We start from the raw sequence: 18,341 nt of genomic DNA, 5'->3' as shown, positions 1-18,341 counted from the left end.
GGTCTTGGCAATCTTCTTATAGCCTAGGCCAGTGATGGCGAACCTTGGCACCCCAGATGTTTTGGAACTACGTTTCCCATAATGCTCATGCACTCTTCAGTGTAGTGGAGCATCATGGGAAATGTAGTTTCAAAACATCTGGGGTGTCAAGGTTCGCCATCACTGGCCTAGGCCATCTTTATGTAGAGCAACAATTCTTTTTTCTCAGATCCTCAGAGAGTTCTTTGCCATGAGGTGCCATGTTGAACTTCCAGTGACCAGTATGAGAGAGTGAGAGCGATGACACCAAATTTAACACACCTGCTCCCCATTCACACCTGAGACCTTGTAACACTGAGTCACATGACACCGGGGGAGGGAAAATGGCTAACTGGGCCCAATTTGGACATTTTCACTTAGGGGGTGTACTCACTTATGTTGCCAGAGGTTTAGACATTAATGGATGTGTGTTGAGTTATTTTGAGGGGACAGCAAATCTACACTGTTATACAAGCTGTACACTCACTACTTTACATTGTAGACAAGTGTCATTTCTTCAGTGTTGTCACATGAAAAGATAGAAGAAAATAGTTACAAAAATGTGAGGGGTGTACTTACTTTTGTGGGATACTGTGTGTGTGCGCGCGCGCGCACCCACACCCACACAATGATGACATTACCAGAGATTCTGTGATTGACATGAAAAAGAAAAAAAAATAACAGACACCTCGGTGCTCTGAGCTGTGCCGGAACCCCCACCTGTCAGCCTGATCTGACCAACCAGCTGGTGTGCAGGAGGGGCCGGCAGTTTATTATAAAGAGATATTATCACATGTTACATATGTACAAAGGAGTCGGGGGAATTCATCCACGGAGGTGCAGGCGGGACGGATCAATGACCGGCGGCCCCCAGAGCGTCGGAGAGGGAGACAATCTGCCGCTGGAAGTGCGACCAAACCTGCAAGACACAACATCCATCGAGTCACTGAGAATCTCCCGGATCGGTGTCACCCTACAGGAAGAGGACATGTTTGTGTTATGGGTGTCACCTGTTCTAGTTGTTGGATCTCCCCGGTCCTCTCTCCCCAGGTCTCCAGGTTGTGGTTAAGTTGGCTGAGTAGTTGGGTGGCCTCCTGCAGATCCTGGGAGAAGACAGAGGAATCATTAGATGGGGGGGGGGAGGGGGGTCTCAGGTTGTGTGTCTGGTGGGGGGTAATAGATCCTCCAGGTGGAGTGGGTATGCATCGCTCATAGAACCCTTTGTACTCCTCTCCCACTGCTGTGGAAGGATGGATACCACCCACCACACCCCCCTATCCATACACTGCAGCCAGGATCCAGAGCTTACCTCACTGGGGCAGGGGGCGTGTACTTTGAGTCATGTGGGTGTGTCTGGGAACTGGTTTCCTGAGTCAGAGCACTGGTTCTCAGATCTGCACCACAAAGGTGTGGAGTGCAGGGGCCTGACACACCCCCACCTCTGGGCAGATATCCCCTCTCTGGTCTGACACGCCCCCTTTCCTAACACACCCCATTCCTGATCTGACACACCCCCCTCTCTGGTCTGGCATGTCCCCTTCTCTGGCCTGGCATGCCCCTTTTCTAAGGGCCGGTTCACACAGCGAGGCGATGCGAGGCGACACGGCTCGCCTCGCCTCGCTCCCGCAAGTCGCCCCCGTTCTGTACAATGGAACCGTTCTGAGAGGAGCGACTCGAGTCGCTCCGACTCAGAAAAAAGGTTCCTGTACTACTTCTGGGCAACTTGCATTGACTTCTATACAGAAGTCCTCTGCAAGTCGCCGCTGAGGTCCCCGCAGGTCGCGGCGAGGCAAGTCGGAGACGCCTCGCCGCGCCTCGCTGTGTGAACCGGCCCTAACACTCCCCATTCCTGATCTGACACTCCCCCTTCCTAACACACCCAATTCCAGGTCTGACACGCCCCCTTCCTAACACACCCAATTCCAGGTTGGACATGCCCCTCTCTGGTCTGGCACACCCCCTTCTCTGGTCTGACATGCCCCCTTCCTAACACACCCAATTCCAGGTCGGACACACCCCCTCTCTGGTCTGGCACTCCCCCTTCTCTGGTCTGGCACGCCCCTTCTCTGGTCTGGCATGCCCCTTTCCTAACACTCCCCATTCCTGATCTGACACGCCTCCTTCCTAACACACCCAATTCCAGGTCTGACACGCCCCCTCTGGTCTGGCACGCCCCCTTCCTAACACACCCCATTCCTGATCTAACACACCCAATTCCAGGTCGGACACGCCCCCTCTCTGGTCTGGCACACCCCCCTCTCTGGTCTGACATGCCCCCTTCCTAACACACCCAATTCCAGGTCGGACACACCCCCTCTCTGGTCTGGCACTCCCCCTTCTCTGGTCTGGCATGCCCCTTTCCTAACACTCCCCATTCCTGATCTGACACGCCCCCTCTCTGGTCTGACATGCCCCCTTCTCTGGTCTGGCACTCCCCCTTCTCTGGTCTGGCACACCCCCTTCTCTGGTCTGGCACACCCCCTTCTCTGGTCTGGCATGCCCCTTTCATAACACACCCCACTCCAGGTCTGGCACGCCCCCTTCCTAACACCCCATTCCAGGTCCGCGACGCCCCCTTCTCTGGTCTGGCACACCCCCTTCCTAACAAACCCCATTCCTGATCTGACACACCCCCTTCCTAACACACCCCATTCCTGATCTGACACGCCCCCCCTCTCTGGTCTGGCACGCCCCCTTCCTAAAACACTCAATTTTAGAATTTTAGGTCTGACACCCCCCCCGGTCTGACAGCCCCCTCTTGTATTTGCTGACACACTGCACTGGATGTATTTCTGTCCTCCTTCCAGGGGGCGTAGATAAGTAGGGGGGTCAGGAGGGTCCAAATTTCACCAGAGCAGCAGCCAGAAAGGCGGAGTGATCTGTGGCTGAACGTTGCAGTGTGATGTCACAGGACCCGCCTGCTGCTAGACCCGCCCAATGAATGAATGCAGTGCAGCTAAGGATCGCTCTCCTAGGTACCCGTCACATACTGTTACACATTGATATTATACAGGAGGAACCAATCAGAGCGCTTTTCAGGTCCGGATCACAGCGGGCGATATGCCGAGATTATTTATTGGAGCGCAGAACACGCCCCTCACTGCGTTTTGGTGTGACCCCCCCCCAGAGAACTGAACCCCCCCCATACAATATATATCTACAGCCCCGCCTACAGTCTGGATATAGGCAGTGCAGTCAGCATGACATCTGAGCACCGGCTGAGATATAAACAGATCAAATTTCAGCTTTAACCAAACAGAGCATAAGGATCTTCCACTGCACCGCCCCCTAGTACACCCGATAATACTGCCTATCCATATGTGTGTGTGGGGGGGGGGTTGCATTACAATCTACATGGTTCATATTGCACAGAGGGGAGGGCCTCAGCCAATCAGAATGCAGCGTGCAGTGAGCAATTGGATATGGAGGAAACTCAGCGGCCCCGCGATTGGCCGGCCAGTGTCTCGGCGCGGGTCACGTGACTCACCCCTCGGATGCGCTCCGCCAGCCTCTCCCGCTGCCGCTCAAACTCCGCGCGATCCATTTCTCCCATCATCCCCCGGGGCCGGAACTACGTCACTGAGGGCGCCGCCATTGTTAGTGAGGGCAAAGAGCGGCCTTCACATGCAGAACACGAGGCCCACCCCGCCATTATTACTGAGGAGAAAGAGCTTCACTCACACACATAGGACACGTCACCCTCCCTCCCCCCGCGCCACTGTGACTGGGGGGAAAGAGCTTAACTTTATAACGTCTCATTCTGTTACAACCACTGCTACACGCATACAGAACGCAGGGCCGGTCCGCCATTGTTACTGAGGGCAAACACCTCCACACGCGTACAGAACACAGGGCCGGTCCGCCATTGTTACTGAGGGCAAACACCTCACTTATGTAGAAAACAGAGTCTCGTCCCATGTTAGTACCGAGGGTGCAAAGTTCTCCTCACGTAACACAAGTCTCCTGTTTCCATAATATTGCTCAGGGTGTCATTCTGGTGTTTCCTCAGATTCGGCGACCCGTTAAGCTGGCCATACACCTATAGATTATCTGCAGATTTTCTATGGTTAGATGGAAAAAGTCAGGGCCAGATTAAGAACATCATGGGCCTGGTGCTGAGGTTTTTGGTGGGGCCTTTGATAAACAATAAATAAATAAAAATGCAAACTATTTTTTGTTATAACAAATTAAATTAAAGAAAGAAAGAGGGAGGATGAGAGAGAGAAAGGGGATGAAAAAGGTGTGAGGGGTAAGGGAGGGAGGATGAGAGAGGGAGAAAGGGGATGAAGGAGGTGTGAGGGGTAAGGGAGGGAGGATGAGAGAGAAGGGGGGGGTGAGAGAGAGAGGATGCACATGAGCATGTGTGGGAATGGCATCAACGCAGCCTGGCCAAGGCAAGTGACCGAAGGCACAGAACCCAGAAGGAAGTCCGGGTGAAGATGGAAGTGCCCGGGCCCTGCCGGATTGATCACAGCACAGCACTGGAGGGCTCAGTCTGACAATTTAAGTGTACCCTAATGTGCTAATATGCTGTGCATACTTGTACATTATGGCATAAACTACCCCAGGGCCTCTAAAAAGTATTAATGTTAGAAAAGTTTACTACCGCTTTAATATCCCAGGAGCCTCTCATGGGGCCCCTACTGACCCTGTGGCCCTTGGGCAGCGCCTAAGTGCATAGTTGTCAACATTTCAAAAATATTTTCAGGGACGCTTTTTTACAAGTGCTATATTTATAGTAGCTGACATCCCCCGTGTTCCTCTATACATCACAATAGTAATTACAAAATGAAATAAGTACTAATAATGGGGCAGAACCAATATGAGGACTGTGAGATTTCCTTTAGTTGAACTGACAAAAGTGCCCATTCTAGAGCTGGTAACATTGAGGATATTCAGTATAATTTTAAAGAACAGTTTTTGTGGGTAAGAGGCATAGGGGAGGCGTATGGATGGTATAAAAGTGGGAAGTATGTGCAGGTGAGGGAGAGGAATGTGGAGGGTCTAACAGTGGGCACTGTGTACAGGAGAGGAGTGTGGAGGGTATGGCAGAAGGCACTATGTACAGGAGAGGAGTGTGAAGGGCATGACAGTGGGCAGTATGCACAGCAGATGAGTGTAGAGGGTGTGACATTGGGCACTATGTATAAGAAAAGAGTGTGGAGGGTATGACAGTGAGCAATATGTACAGGAGTGTGGAGGGTATGACAGTGGGCACTATGTACAGGAGAGAAGTGTGGAGATTAGAACAGTAAGCAGTAATTTCAGGAGAGGAGTGTGGACGGTGGGCACTATGGGTATGACAGTGGGCACTATGTATAGGAGAGGAGTATGTACAGGAGAGGAGTGTGGAGGATATGACAGTGGGCACTATGTATAGGAGAAAAGTGTTGGAGGTATGACAGTGGGTACTATGTATAGGAGAGGAATATGGAGGGTATGACAGTGAGTAGTATGTACAGGAGAGGATTGTGGAGGTTATGACAGTGGGCACTATGTATAGGAGAGAAGTGTCGGAGGTATGATAGTGGGCACTATGTATAGGAGAGGAGTGTGGAGGATATGACAGTCAGTAGTATGTATAGGAGAGGAGTGCGGAGGGTATGACGATGAGTAGTATGTACAGGAGAGGAGTGTGGAAGGTATGACGGTGGGCACTATGTATAGGAGAGGAGTGTGGAGGGTATCACAGTGAGCACTATGTACAGGAGAAAAGTGTATGGCAGCGGGCACTATGTACAGGAGAGTAGTGTGTAGGATATGACAGCAGGCGTTATGTACAGTAGAGAAGTGTGGAGAGTATGACAGTGGGCACTATGTATAGGAGAGAAGTGTGGAGAGTATGACAGTGGGCACTGTGTATAGGAGAGAAGTGTGGAGGGTATGACAGTGGGCACTATGTATAGGAGAGAAGTGTTGGAGGTATGACAGTGGGCACTATGTATAGGAGAGGAGTGTGTAGGATATGACAGCAGGCGTTATGTATAGGAGAGAAGTGTGGAGAGTATGACAGTGGGCACTATGTATAGGAGAGAAGTAGTATGTACAGGAGAGTGTGGAGAGTATGACAGTGGGCACTATGTATAGGAGAGAAGTAGTATGTACAGGAGAGGAGTGTGGAGAGTATGACAGTGGGCACTATGTATAGGAGAGAAGTAGTATGTACAGGAGAGGAGTGTGGAGGGTATGACAATGGGCACTATGTATAGGAGAGGAGGATGAAGTAATCTGGGAAGGAAAAATGTAAAGGTTTGTGGAAGGATGTTTAGGGGCTGTGTAGTGGTTAAGCCGGCCATACATGGATTGAAATTACACCAATTAAGCAGAGACCAGCCATAGTCGATCTATATATGGGCTAGTTGGTTTTACACAAGTCAACCTATTAACCGACTTGAGTACAACCAGCCTGTCAGGTTTTCCCCAAAACAATCAGTGCTGCCAGCTATAGTTAGCAACACTAATCATTGTATTCACTGTCAGAACACAATAACACTGCGGGAGTGATTGCCCCATTCACAGGTCAGCGGGTGAGAGGGTGTGTGGGGACAGGCTGGGGAGAGATACTAGTCAGTCCCTGGGTAGGCACTGGTTAGTATCAGAGCCAGATACACACAGGTTACATATGCCACCATCGTTAGAGCGAGAGCAATAATTCTAGCACTAGACCTCCTCTGTAACTCTAAACATGTAACCTGTAAAAAAATGTAAAGCATCGCTTAGTACACAACAAAAAATCGTGCTAACTTTAGTGTTTTTTTTTTATGAATGAAAGTTTCTTTCCAAAAAAAAGTTTGAAAAATTGCTGCGCAAATATCGTGTAACATAAAAAGTTGCAAAGACCACCATTTTATTCCATAGGGTCTCTGCTAAAACAATATATAATGCTTGAGGGTTCTGAGTAATTTTCTAGCATAAAAAAATGATGATTTTTACATGTAGGAGAGAAGTCTCAGAATGGGCCTGGGTGACAAGGGGTTAATTATCATAAGTAATATACAAATAATTATTATAAGCACTGTGAGGTCATCCTCTCAGTCTGCTGCAGAGTGTTCCAGCTTGTATTTATACTGCCGCTTTGTATGTAGCTTCTGACAGGCTGTGCAAGGAGCCCCGTATCTCCGGAACCATAGATAGCAGCCCCATATTGTAACCAGTGCTGGAGGGGGTCTTTAGCTACCTACCCCCCAAATGTGGGGTCTCTGTGACTCCTGATCGCCGAGCTACAATCCTCGAAGTCGATTTTTTTTTTTTGGGCAAATGGGCCTATCTTGAGAAAGGGGCCTGGAGCTGCAGCTCCAATAGCCCCTATGTTAACCCAGCCCTGGAAAAAGTGGGAGATTCCTCCATCCACACAGTTTAGCGAACATGGTGAAATCTGTTGCACTTTTTCCATCTAACCATAGAAAATCTGCAGATAATCTATAGGTTAAGGTGACCAGATTTTTAAAATGAAATCCAGGGACATTTTTTTTTTTTTACTAGTAATGGCAGCAATCAGCGACTCATAGTGGGACTACAATATAATCGGACACTAATGCCGCGTACACACGACTGGTTTTCCCATCTGAATAAACACCGAAGGTTTTTCAGATGGAGTTCCACTGAAGCTGTCTTGTCTACACACCATCACACCAAAGTCCGACCGTCAAGAACGCGATGACGTACAACACGTACGACAGGACTAGAAAAAGGAAGTTCAATAGCCAGTAGCCAATAGCTTCCATGTCGTACTTGCTCAGAGCATGTGTCATTTTTGGTCCATCGGAACAGCGTACAGACGAGCAGTTTTCCCCATAGGAATTGTTTCTTTCAGAAATATTTAGAACATGTTCTATTTCTAGGTCCGTCAGAATTTTCAAAAAAGATAAAAAACAGATGAGGCACACACACGATCGTAATATCCGATTAAAAGATTCCATCTGACTTTTTCTGTCGGACATTCCGCTCGTGTGTACGCGGCATTAGTGACACTTTGTGGGAACCAGTGCTAAAAATATGTACTGTCACTGTACTAATGAAACTGGCTGGGAAGGGGATAACATCTAGGACAATCAATGGGTTAAATGTGTGCCTAACAAGTGTTTTCTCACTGTGGGGGAGGTGCTTTTACTAAGGGAAGATGTAGATCCCTGTACTTGCTTTGGAGGAACACAGGATCGATGTGTTCCTCACTGACAGAATGGCAAACTGCCTTGTTTACATAGGCAGACCACTAGACGAGTCCGCCGGATCCACTGATTTGCTCTGATACCCAGAAATGCAGGATCATGTATATAAGTCAGCTCAGCTGCCTCTCTCTGCCCATCGCCTCCACTGGCCTCACAGCCTCTCAGGTCTCACTCTCCGGGCCCCGGATACTACTGGGTGGGGAGTGGAGGAAAATGACTCTGCCGGGGAAGGCAAGGAGATAATCAGGCAGGCGGCTGGCTGGGATTTGAGCCAAGGCAGAAGAACATGTGTGCGGCTGCTGCTGCTGGTGCTGGGGTCTGGCTGCTGGTGCTGGGGTGTGGTTTGCTGGTCCTGGAGTCAGTCCGCTGGTGCTGGGGTCTGGCTGCTGGTCCTGGGGTGTGGTTTGCTGGTCCTGGAGTCAGTCCGCTGGTGCTGGGGTCTGGCTACTGGTGCTGGGGAGCCATCCCAGTCAGAGAATTCCCCAGCAGGAAGGGGGTGGGCAAAGGCAGAGAGAAGACCGGGCGCCGTGATCTGCAGGCTGTAGCAATTAAAAGAAAAAAAAAAAAACATTCCCGTCATGCGGACGCTTTCTCCACTTTCGGGTTCCGCTGTATAGTGACCTCCTATGTGACAAGTACATGACAGTCCCGGTCTGCTCGGCGGATTGATATAGAAGAGACTGTCATGTACTTGTCACATAGGAGGTCACTGTACAGTGGAACCCGAAAGTGGAGAAACGTCCGCATGACAGGGGAAAGTTTTTCTTTTAATTGCTGCAGCCTGCAGATCACAGGTGGCGCACTCTCTGCCTCCGCCCATCCCCCTCCTTCCCTCCCTGCTGTATTGGCCGGACCGAGCTGAAAGAAGTAGTAGTAGTAGTGTGGGCTGTCCCCCCCCTCGGCTCACAGCCTACATCCGCCTGTCACTCAGCCACAGACAGAGCGGACGTACTCCATTCTGCTCTGTCTGTCTGTGGCTGAGTGACGGGTCCAGCCGGGAGATCGTCCTGCACTCGTGGGACGTCTGGGAGCCCGCAGCCAAATGCCTGCATGTCTGGGTTAATTCTCCTTTTAAGAGGGTGTGGCAGGGGGTGTGTCCTATGCTTACATACATTTGTTAGTAGGTGTCCCTCATTCCCATTTCAAAAGGTAGGTGATATTGCTGAATGTTACCATATAAGCTCCGATTAGTGGTAAAAATAAGTGTGTGTAGCACTGACTCCCAAAGGAGCAGCTGGTTTTACTGGGCTTACCGTTACCTTCTTCCGCTCGCTCCTCATGTCTAGGGTTTCCCGTGGTAGATGCCCAGAAACTTTAGAGACTGACAACAGATCCACTTAAAGGGATTTTTATTTGCAAAAACGTAGTTAACAACAGTCTCTCAGTATAGGATCGGAGGGTTAGGTGAAAAGTCCAGGTACTCTTAGTGCCAAAGTCGGTGATAAAGAACTTTCTTATCCGGTGGACTTAGTCTGGCGGACAAACCGCCGTAAAGTTCGCTGGACTTTACGAACAAGCGGATCTGCCCACACACGTGACTTTTCCGCTGGATTATCCGCCATACTTTTGAAATGAACGGACTTGCCCACACACACGGAGGAAAGTCCGTTCATTTTGAGCGCGGCTCCAGGTAGCCGGGACCAGCGAAGGAAGTGTCGCTGGCCCCGTCACCTGGTATGGAGTTAAAGGGGAAGCCCTACGCCGAAAAAGCGGCGTGGGGGTCCCCCCTAGGTCCATATCAGACCCTTATCCGAGCATGCAACCTGGCCGGTCAGGAAAGGTGGTGGGGACGAGCAAGCGCCCCCCCTTCCGAGCCGTACCAGGCAGCATGCCCTCAACATGGGGGGGGGGTGCTTTGGGGAAGGGGGGCCCGCCCCCACCCCAAAGCACTTTGTCCCCATGTTGATGAGGACAAGGGCCTCTTCCCGACAGCCCTGGCCATTGGTTGTAGGGTTCTGCGGGTGGGGGGGCTTATCGGACTCCGTGAGGCCGCCCCCCCCATCCTATGTGAATGACTATGGTGTACAATGTACCCCTACCCATTCACCTGCGAAATAAATGTAAAAAAAAAACACAACACACAAGGGTTAAAATAGTTTATTGCACAGCTCCAGGGGTCTTCTTCCGTCTATGGGGGTCCTTTCGCCGGACTCCTCCGCTATCTTCTGCTCTTTTGCTAGCTCTTTTACTAGCGGAGGAGCCCGGCTTTCTTCTTTGTCGCCACCCTCTTCTTCCAACTTTGGGGGTCTTGTCCCCCTCTTCGGGGGTCTTGTCCCCCTCTTCGGTTCTTCTTGCCGGGCCACCGCGCCTTCTTCTAGCTCTTTTACAAGCGTTGGCCCGGTCTTCTGTCGCTGCTGTCTTCTGGCCTTCTGTCCTTCTCTTCTTGAGCTAATGCCTCGTCTCTGTCTCTGGCCACAATGACAGGCACACGGCGTACGGCAACTTATATAGGGACATCACCGGATGATGTCCCCGCCCATTATGATGTCACAGTCCCAGCATCCTCCACACATGAGCCGGACTTTTCCACCGGATTGTTTGATCGTGTGTACGTGGCATTACTTTGACCAAATCCAGAGAATAGCCATTCACAGCTGGATGTTCACTCAAGTTGGATAGTCCTTCTCTCACCAGGCCTAGCAGCCAACAGGGTGCTCGAGTCGAGAACAAGTCTCTGCCACAGACGTTGTTGTAGAACATGAACAAGAAAACTTGTAGAACACTCGTGTGGTACCAGTATCTTGGATTCACTTAGGTCCTTCAGCGTTACCAGGCTCTTGCTAAGAAACCAACCCTTGCGTGGACTTCTTCTAAAGAGTCCTCCCCTGGATAACTACAAAGTTGCTGGGCCTCTCGACAACTTGAGACGGCATTTCCGAATCCCTTCCTTAGTTTCCTCGCCTCGGGCTAACCAGCCCCGAAACGTAAAGTCGGGTGGATCCGCACACCCCAGGCCATAGGTCTCCTGGGGGCTGGTCAGGAGGACCAGGACCATGGTGTCAGAAATTACTTCTGGACCGGAACCCCGAACCACGTGACATCCGCATCTTATAGTGGTTGTAAACCCTTACAAACCACTTTAACCTACAGGTAAGCCTAGATTAAGGCTTACCTGTAGGTCCAAGAAATATCTCCTAAACCTATACGGTTTAGGAGATATTTACCTGAAGACATCCACCGCTGTCTATGGCGCATGCGCCGTAGACAGCAGCGCGCAGGCGCACTGGGTAAGTCACAGATCGCGGCGATATGCCGCAAGTGTCGGCTCCCGTGCGCATGCGCGGGAGTGACGTCATCTCTGCTCCGGCGAATCACAGTGCCGGAGCAGCGAGACCCACCAAGAAGATGGATGCTCGGAACTACAGGGGACAGCGGTGACATCGCTGGCTCATGTGTCAGGTAAGTGACACATAATGGACTACTATGCGATGCGATACATAGTAGTCCATTATGCTTTACCTTTGCAGGGAATCAAAGAGGAAGTAAACCCATCAGGGTTTACTTCCTCTTTAAGTACCCTCTCCCAGAAAGCACAGCAAGAGTGACACTCCCACTGGGCTGGCTCCAAGAGAAGTAACCTTAAAGCACCCAACCAGACTGTGTTTCCATGCCTGCTAGTGATGTCCAGTTCATGAATGAATCGTTCTTTTGAATCGATTCTTTTCAGTGAACTGGATGAATCGATTCATCTGAGTGAACTGATTCGTTTGAAACAGTTCACTATGACCTCAGTACATCGCAGAGCAGCAGAGCTGGCCTGGTAATATGATACTAGAGTGAGAGAGCTCCGCCCCTCCCTGCAACCAATCAGCTGACTCAAAGCACAGTGACACTCAGGAACTGGATACAAACTTAAAACAAGAGCCAGGAGTACTCAGTACACCGAGTTAAAGAATCAAACAAGTTACAGAGTTAAAGCGGAGGTCCACCCTAAAGTGGACCTTCCACTCATTGGAACCCTCCCCCCCCTCCAGCGCCACAATTGGCACCTTTCAGGGGGGAGGGGGGTGCAGGTACCTGTACAGTACAGGTATCTGCACCCACTTCCGGCGTAGATTCTGCAGAAAGTACGCCCCTTTCCGCAGAATCTACGCCCCTTTCCGAAAGTCCCCCGCTGCCTGCTGGGAAACACACGGATCCCAGAGACAGCGGGGACTATCCTTATTGCGCAGCGCGACTCGCGCATGCGCAGTAGGGAACCGGGAAATGAAGCCAAAAGGCTCCACTTCCTGATTCCCATACCCAAGATGGCGGCGGCAGCACCCGAGAGACGATTGAGAAATCGGCTTCGGGTGCCGGGCTCGCTGGGTGGGTAAGTGTCACTATTTTAAAAGTCAGCAGCTACAGTATTTGTAGTTGCTAGCTTTTAAAAAAAAAAAACGGCGGACTCCCGCTTTAAAGAATCATATCAGTTTTTAGAACCCAGTACACTGAAAGAACCACGAGTCACCACCAGTAAAACAATACACTAAACCAATGAGGTAACAGCAGTGATCAGGTGGTACGGACAGCCTAAGGCCCTTTCACACTCGTGTGACTTGTCCTGCGACTTGAGACTGCAAAGTCACATGACGAGTCACACCCCGTGATTTCCAACCAGTTCAGTTCATATCTGTCCGACTTTGATGCGACTTGTGGCAGAGACCTCCAGATTACACAGACATTGCTTCAAGTCGTGGCAAAAATCATGGCAAAAGCACTTGACTTTCAAGTCACACAAGTGTGAAAATAGCCTTAACGACTGAATTTTACTACCAGGGATACTTCGCCCATAGTAGTGGTAGTAAAATCTGATCATCATTCCTGCGCATGCGCTGTAAAGGCTACGGGCAAATCTGATGGCTAGCGATGTTAACTGTGAAGTTGGCCCATCAGAATGCAGTTCACATGCACAAAAACCCACTTTTCATTTAGGCTCCGTTTCCACTTGTGCAACTTGTCCTGCGACTTTGTACTCTATGATTTCCAATGAGTATTATTCGTATCTGTGCGACTTCAAAGTAGTCCCTGCACTACTTTGGTCCCACTTTGATGCAACTTGAGATCCATAGACCTCCGGAATACACAGGCATTGCTTTAAAGTCGCATCAAAATTGCGGCAGAATTGTGTAACTTTCAGGCTGCGTTGGCCTGAAAAGCCTGAAAGTTGCACGATTCTGCCGCGACTTGAAGCCATGCCTGTGTATTCTGGAGGTTTATGGACCTCAAGTCACATTAAATGGGACCAAAGTAGTGCAGGGACTACTTTGAAGTCGCTGTGACTTGAAGTCGCACAGATATGAATGGTACTCATTGGAAATCGGGTACTTCTTGTCATGCAACTTTGCAGTCCCAAGTCGCAGGACAAGTTGCACAAGTGGAAACAAAGCCTAAATGAAAAGCGGGGTTTGTGTGCATGTGAACTGCATTCTGGGGCAACTTCACAGGTAACATTGCTATCTATCAAATTTGCGGAAACCTAGGCTCAGGGCCAGTTCACACTGCTGCATAGTGCAAATCACTGGCGATGTCCGTGCAATGCGATTTCAGCCATACAGATAGTATGGCTGAAATCGTATCGCATTTGGACTAAACTCGCAACAGGACCCTTTTTTTGGTCCGCACCAAAATCGAATCGCATGTTCATGTCCAAACTGACACTCTGCAGTGCGACATGCGAGCTGAAATGGGGGTGTCATTAACATTGTATGACACTCCCCAGCAGTTTGCATAAGTCGTGGTGAACTGTCGTGCGAGTCGGGTGCGATGCAAGAACCCGTAGTGGAATCGCAGGGTTTCCGCATCGCACAAGTGTGAACCCAGCCTAACACAGCTGTTTGTGTATCACCAAAATTCATGACACTGAGCTAATCTGACAACAATAGCCTTGTGCTCTGTGCCAATCAACTAAATCAAAGTAAACGTCCCCAGGAGGACCTGCCAACCTTCTGTTTGAATCACTCTTCTGATTCTAATCATTTAAGAAGGTTGAATCAGAGCTTCGGTTCACTTGCTTGTCAGTAGACTCAGCAAGTGAACCGAAGAACCGAAGAATCGATTCATTGAATCCGTTCATTTCAGTGAGCAGTTCGAAATAAACCGATTTACTTTAAAGTGTTTGTATACCCAAATTTTTAACTTTTACCTACAGGAAAGCCTATAATAAGGCTTACCTGTAGGTAAAAAAAATATCTCCTAAACCTGTACGGTTTAGGAGATATTCCCCTCGGTATGCGCCGCTGACTACAGCGGCGCATGCGCACAAGGGGTTTCTCGCCGTCAAAATCCGGCAGCGGCCGAGCGGCCGGACTGAAATCTCCCGCGCGCATGCGCGGGAGTGACGATATTGCGGCTCCGGCCACTCACAGCGCCGGAGCCGCGATACCCGGAAGAAACGCCGAGGGAGCATGTCAGCTCCCTCGGCGTGGATCGGGCCAGATGTCGGGGCCTCGTTCTAAGGTAAGTATTTCATAATGAGCTAGTATGCGGTGCATACTAGCTCATTATGCCTTTTGCTTTGCAGGTCAGAAAAAAAAAAAAAAACGTGCGGGTTTACTACCGCTTTAAAGATCCGGACTTCCCATCACTAATGCCTGCCAGAAGAGGCAGCGCCCCCTATAGCCAGGCTGAACACTCTATAGTCCAGTCAGACTGATGCTGAGGTCAAAATTTAGAATAATTCTACCCAAACCAAACTGCAGTTCAGGTGTAACGTTAAATTTCAAAAACACATAGCGCGTGCTCTTCAGGAGCCGGCGCTACGTGTGAAATGTACTTATACAGTGAAATACAGAATTTAGAAATCCGCCTGACTGTTTACATGTTGAGTTATAAAATCAGAGGTGTTCTGTCAGATTAGCAAACCTGTGAGATCAGCAGGCTTGCCGCTGCTTTTAAATTCAACATCAAACCAGTCAGGGAGGATTTTTATATACTGTATTTCACCTTATAAGCTCCGTTTACTGTTAAACATAGTTGTGAAATGAAAAACTTAGGTGGGTGTAACAAGATGTCCGCTTGCCCCTTCTGTGTATCCTTACTGTAGACGAGTGTGGGGTGTAGCAAGATGGCCGGACAAAGCGTCACTTCTGTGACAACAACTTGTTACTGAGAGAAAAGGAGGTTTAATCATAGAAACACTGCTCGTGTCTGCGCCACCTAGAGGAGACTCAGTGTACCGCACCTCCTGCCTATCACTGTGCTGTACACCGGCTCCACCTAGAGGAAACTCCGTGTACTGCACCTCCTGCCTGTCACTGTGCTGTACACCGGTTCCACCTAGAGGAGACTCCGTGTACTGCACCTCCTGCCTGTCACTGTGCTGTACACCGGCTCCACCTAGAGGAGACTCCGTGTACTGCACCTCCTGCCTGTCACTGTGCTGTACACTGCTGTTCCGTCAGATTAGGCGACCCGTCAGAATGTGTAACAGAAGTGACGTACTGTCGCCGCCATCTTTCTACACCCCAAACCCTTCCACAGTAAAGATACAGTTAGAAGAGGGCAAGCGGACATATTGTTATACCCACCAGTTTTGCATTTTACCCACTTCAGGACCGCCGTATTGCCATTGTACGTCAGCACAATGGCACAGGCAGGCACAATCACGTACATCTACGTGATTGCCTTCCAGCGGGTGGGGGGTCCGATCGGACCCCCTCCCGCTGTTTACGGCGGTCCGATTCGGTCCAGGAGCGCTCCGTGATGAGGGGATGGCCGTTGGTTTTCGGCCACCCCCTCTGGATCGCTCCTGGCCAATGAGAAGCTTCCTCTTCCTGTGTATTGTTTACACAGGAAGGAGGAAGTGATGTCATTCTCCTCGGGGCGGTCTTTTTTACCGGACTACGAGGAGAAGACTAATAGTAAGTGTGCACCAACACTACACTGACATGTAGGTACACACAGGCACACAAACCCCCCCCCCCCCGATCCCCCCCCCCGATTTTTAGGTTCACCGCCAGGTTTTTATATCGCTAGGTACCCCGATATACTACCCAATAATGGTTTTAACCCCCTGATTGCCGCTAGTTAACCCTTTCACCCCCTTTTGCCAGTGTCACTAAGCGATCGTTTTTCTGATCGCTGCATTAGTGTCGCTACAGTCGCTAGGTAGCTAGTTATTTTTTTAGGTTCACCGCCAGGTTTTTATAGCGCTAGGTACCCCGATATACTACCCAATAATGGTTTTAACCCCCTGATTTCCGCTAGTTAACCCTTTCACCCCCTTTTGCCAGTGTCACTAAGCGATAATTTTTCTGAACGCTGCATCAGTGTCGCTAGTGTCGCTAGGTAGCTAGTTATTTTTTTAGATTCACCGCCAGGTTTTTATAGCGCTAGGTACCCCGATATACTACCCAATAATGGTTTTAACCCCCTGATTGCTGCTAGTTAACCCTTTCACCCCCTTTCACCAGCGATCACAGTATAAGTGTCACTGGTGACGCTGGTTAGCCAGTTAGTTATTTAGGTTCCCCGTCAGGTTTTTATATAGCGCCAGGGACCCCCATATACTACCTAATAAAAATTTGAACCCCCTGATTGCCCCTAGTTAACCCTTTCACCACTGATCACCGTATAAGTGTTACGGGTGACTCTGGTTAGTTTGTTTTTTATAGCATTTTATATTCAAATCCGGAAGGCAGTGCTTGGTTTTCGGGGTCCCGTACGTGGCTAGGCTCCCAAAAAGTCCCCCACATGTGGTATCCCCGTACTCGGGAGAAGCAGCAGAATTTATTTTGGGGTGTAATTTGACTTCTGCCCATAGCATGTGTGAGCAATATATCATTTAGTGACAACTTTGTGCAAAAAAAAAAAAAGTTTGTAATATTCCCGCAACTTTTGGCAAAATATAAAATATTCCATGGACTCAACATGCCTCTCAGTAAATAGCTTGGGGTGTCTACTTTCCAAAATGGGGTCATTTGGGGGGGGTTTGTGCTATTTTGGCATTTTATGGCCTTCGAAACTGTGATAGGTAGTGAGGAGTTAAATCAAAAATTTGCACCCTTAGAAATCCTGAAGGTGGTGATTGGTTTTCGGGGTGCCGTGCGCGACTAGACTCCCAAAAAGTCCCACACATGTGGTATCCCCGTACTCGGGAGAAGCAGCAGAATGTATTTTGGGGTGTCATTTCACATATGCCCATAGCATGTGTGAGCAATATATCATTTAGTGACAACTTGGTGCAAAAAAAAAAAAGTTTGTAATATTCCCGCAACTTGTGGCAAAATATAAAATATTCCATGGACTCAACGTGCCTCTCAGTAAATAGCTTGGGGTGTCTACTTTCCAAAATGGGGTCATTTTGGGGGGTTTTGTGCTATTTTGGCATTTTATGGCCTTCGAAACTGTGATAGGTAGTGAGGAGTTAAATCAAAAATTTGCACCCTTAGAAATCCTGAAGGTGGTGATTGGTTTTCGGGGTGCCGTACGCAGCTAGACTCCCAAAAAGTCCAACACATGTGGTATCCCCATACTCGGGAGAAGTAGCGGAATATATTTTGGGGTGCAATTCCACATATAACCATGGCATGTGTGAGCAATATATCATTTAGTGACAACTTTTTGTAAAAAAATTTTTTTTTTTTTGTCATTATTCAATCCCTTAGGACAAAATAAATAAATATTCAATGGGCTCAACATACCCATCAGCAATTTCCTTGGGGTGTCTACTTTCCAAAATGGGGTCATTTGGGGGGGATTTGTACTGCCCTGCCATTTTAGCACCTCAAGAAATGAGATCGGCAGTCATAAATTAAAAGCTGCGTAAATTCCAGAAAATGTACTCTAGTTTGTAGACGCTATAACTTTTGCGCAAACCAAAAAATATACGCTTATTGACATTTTTTTTACTAAAGACATGTGGCTGAATAAATTTTGTCCTCAATGTATGACTAAAATTTAGTTTATTCGATTTTATCTTATAACAAAAAGAAGAAAATATCTTTTTTTTTCAAAATTTTCGCTCTTTTTCCATTTATATCGCAAAAAAAAAAATCGCAGAGGCAATCAAATCCCATCAAAAGAAAGCTCTATTTGTGGGAAGAAAAGGATGCAAATTTCGTTTGGATGCAATATTGCATGACCGCGCAATTACCAGTTAAAGCAGCGCAGTGCGAAATTGCAAAAAGACCTCTGGTCCTTAAGGTGTTTATTGGTCCGGAGCTGAAGTGGTTA

The 18,341-nt window shown here is 49.0% G+C and overlaps 1 pseudogene across 1 annotated transcript; it reads right to left on the bottom strand.

The window, feature by feature from the left end:
* Positions 1-711: 711 nt before the first annotated feature.
* Positions 712-3,828, bottom strand: LOC143962441 (uncharacterized; annotated as a pseudogene). The gene is made up of 4 exons (XR_013270687.1): positions 3,806-3,828; positions 3,506-3,636; positions 1,029-1,121; positions 712-937 (listed from the first exon to the last, which is right to left on the bottom strand). The product of XR_013270687.1 is annotated as an uncharacterized LOC143962441 (transcript).
* Between the last annotated feature and the right edge of the window lie 14,513 nt (positions 3,829-18,341).

This window comes from Lithobates pipiens, unplaced genomic scaffold, assembly GCF_037356315.1.
Source record: "Lithobates pipiens isolate NorthernLeopardFrog02 unplaced genomic scaffold, aLitPip1_a1.2 Scaffold_8, whole genome shotgun sequence".
Taxonomy (NCBI): Eukaryota; Metazoa; Chordata; class Amphibia; order Anura; family Ranidae; genus Lithobates; species Lithobates pipiens.
This window is presented reverse-complemented; position numbering and strand designations above follow the sequence as displayed.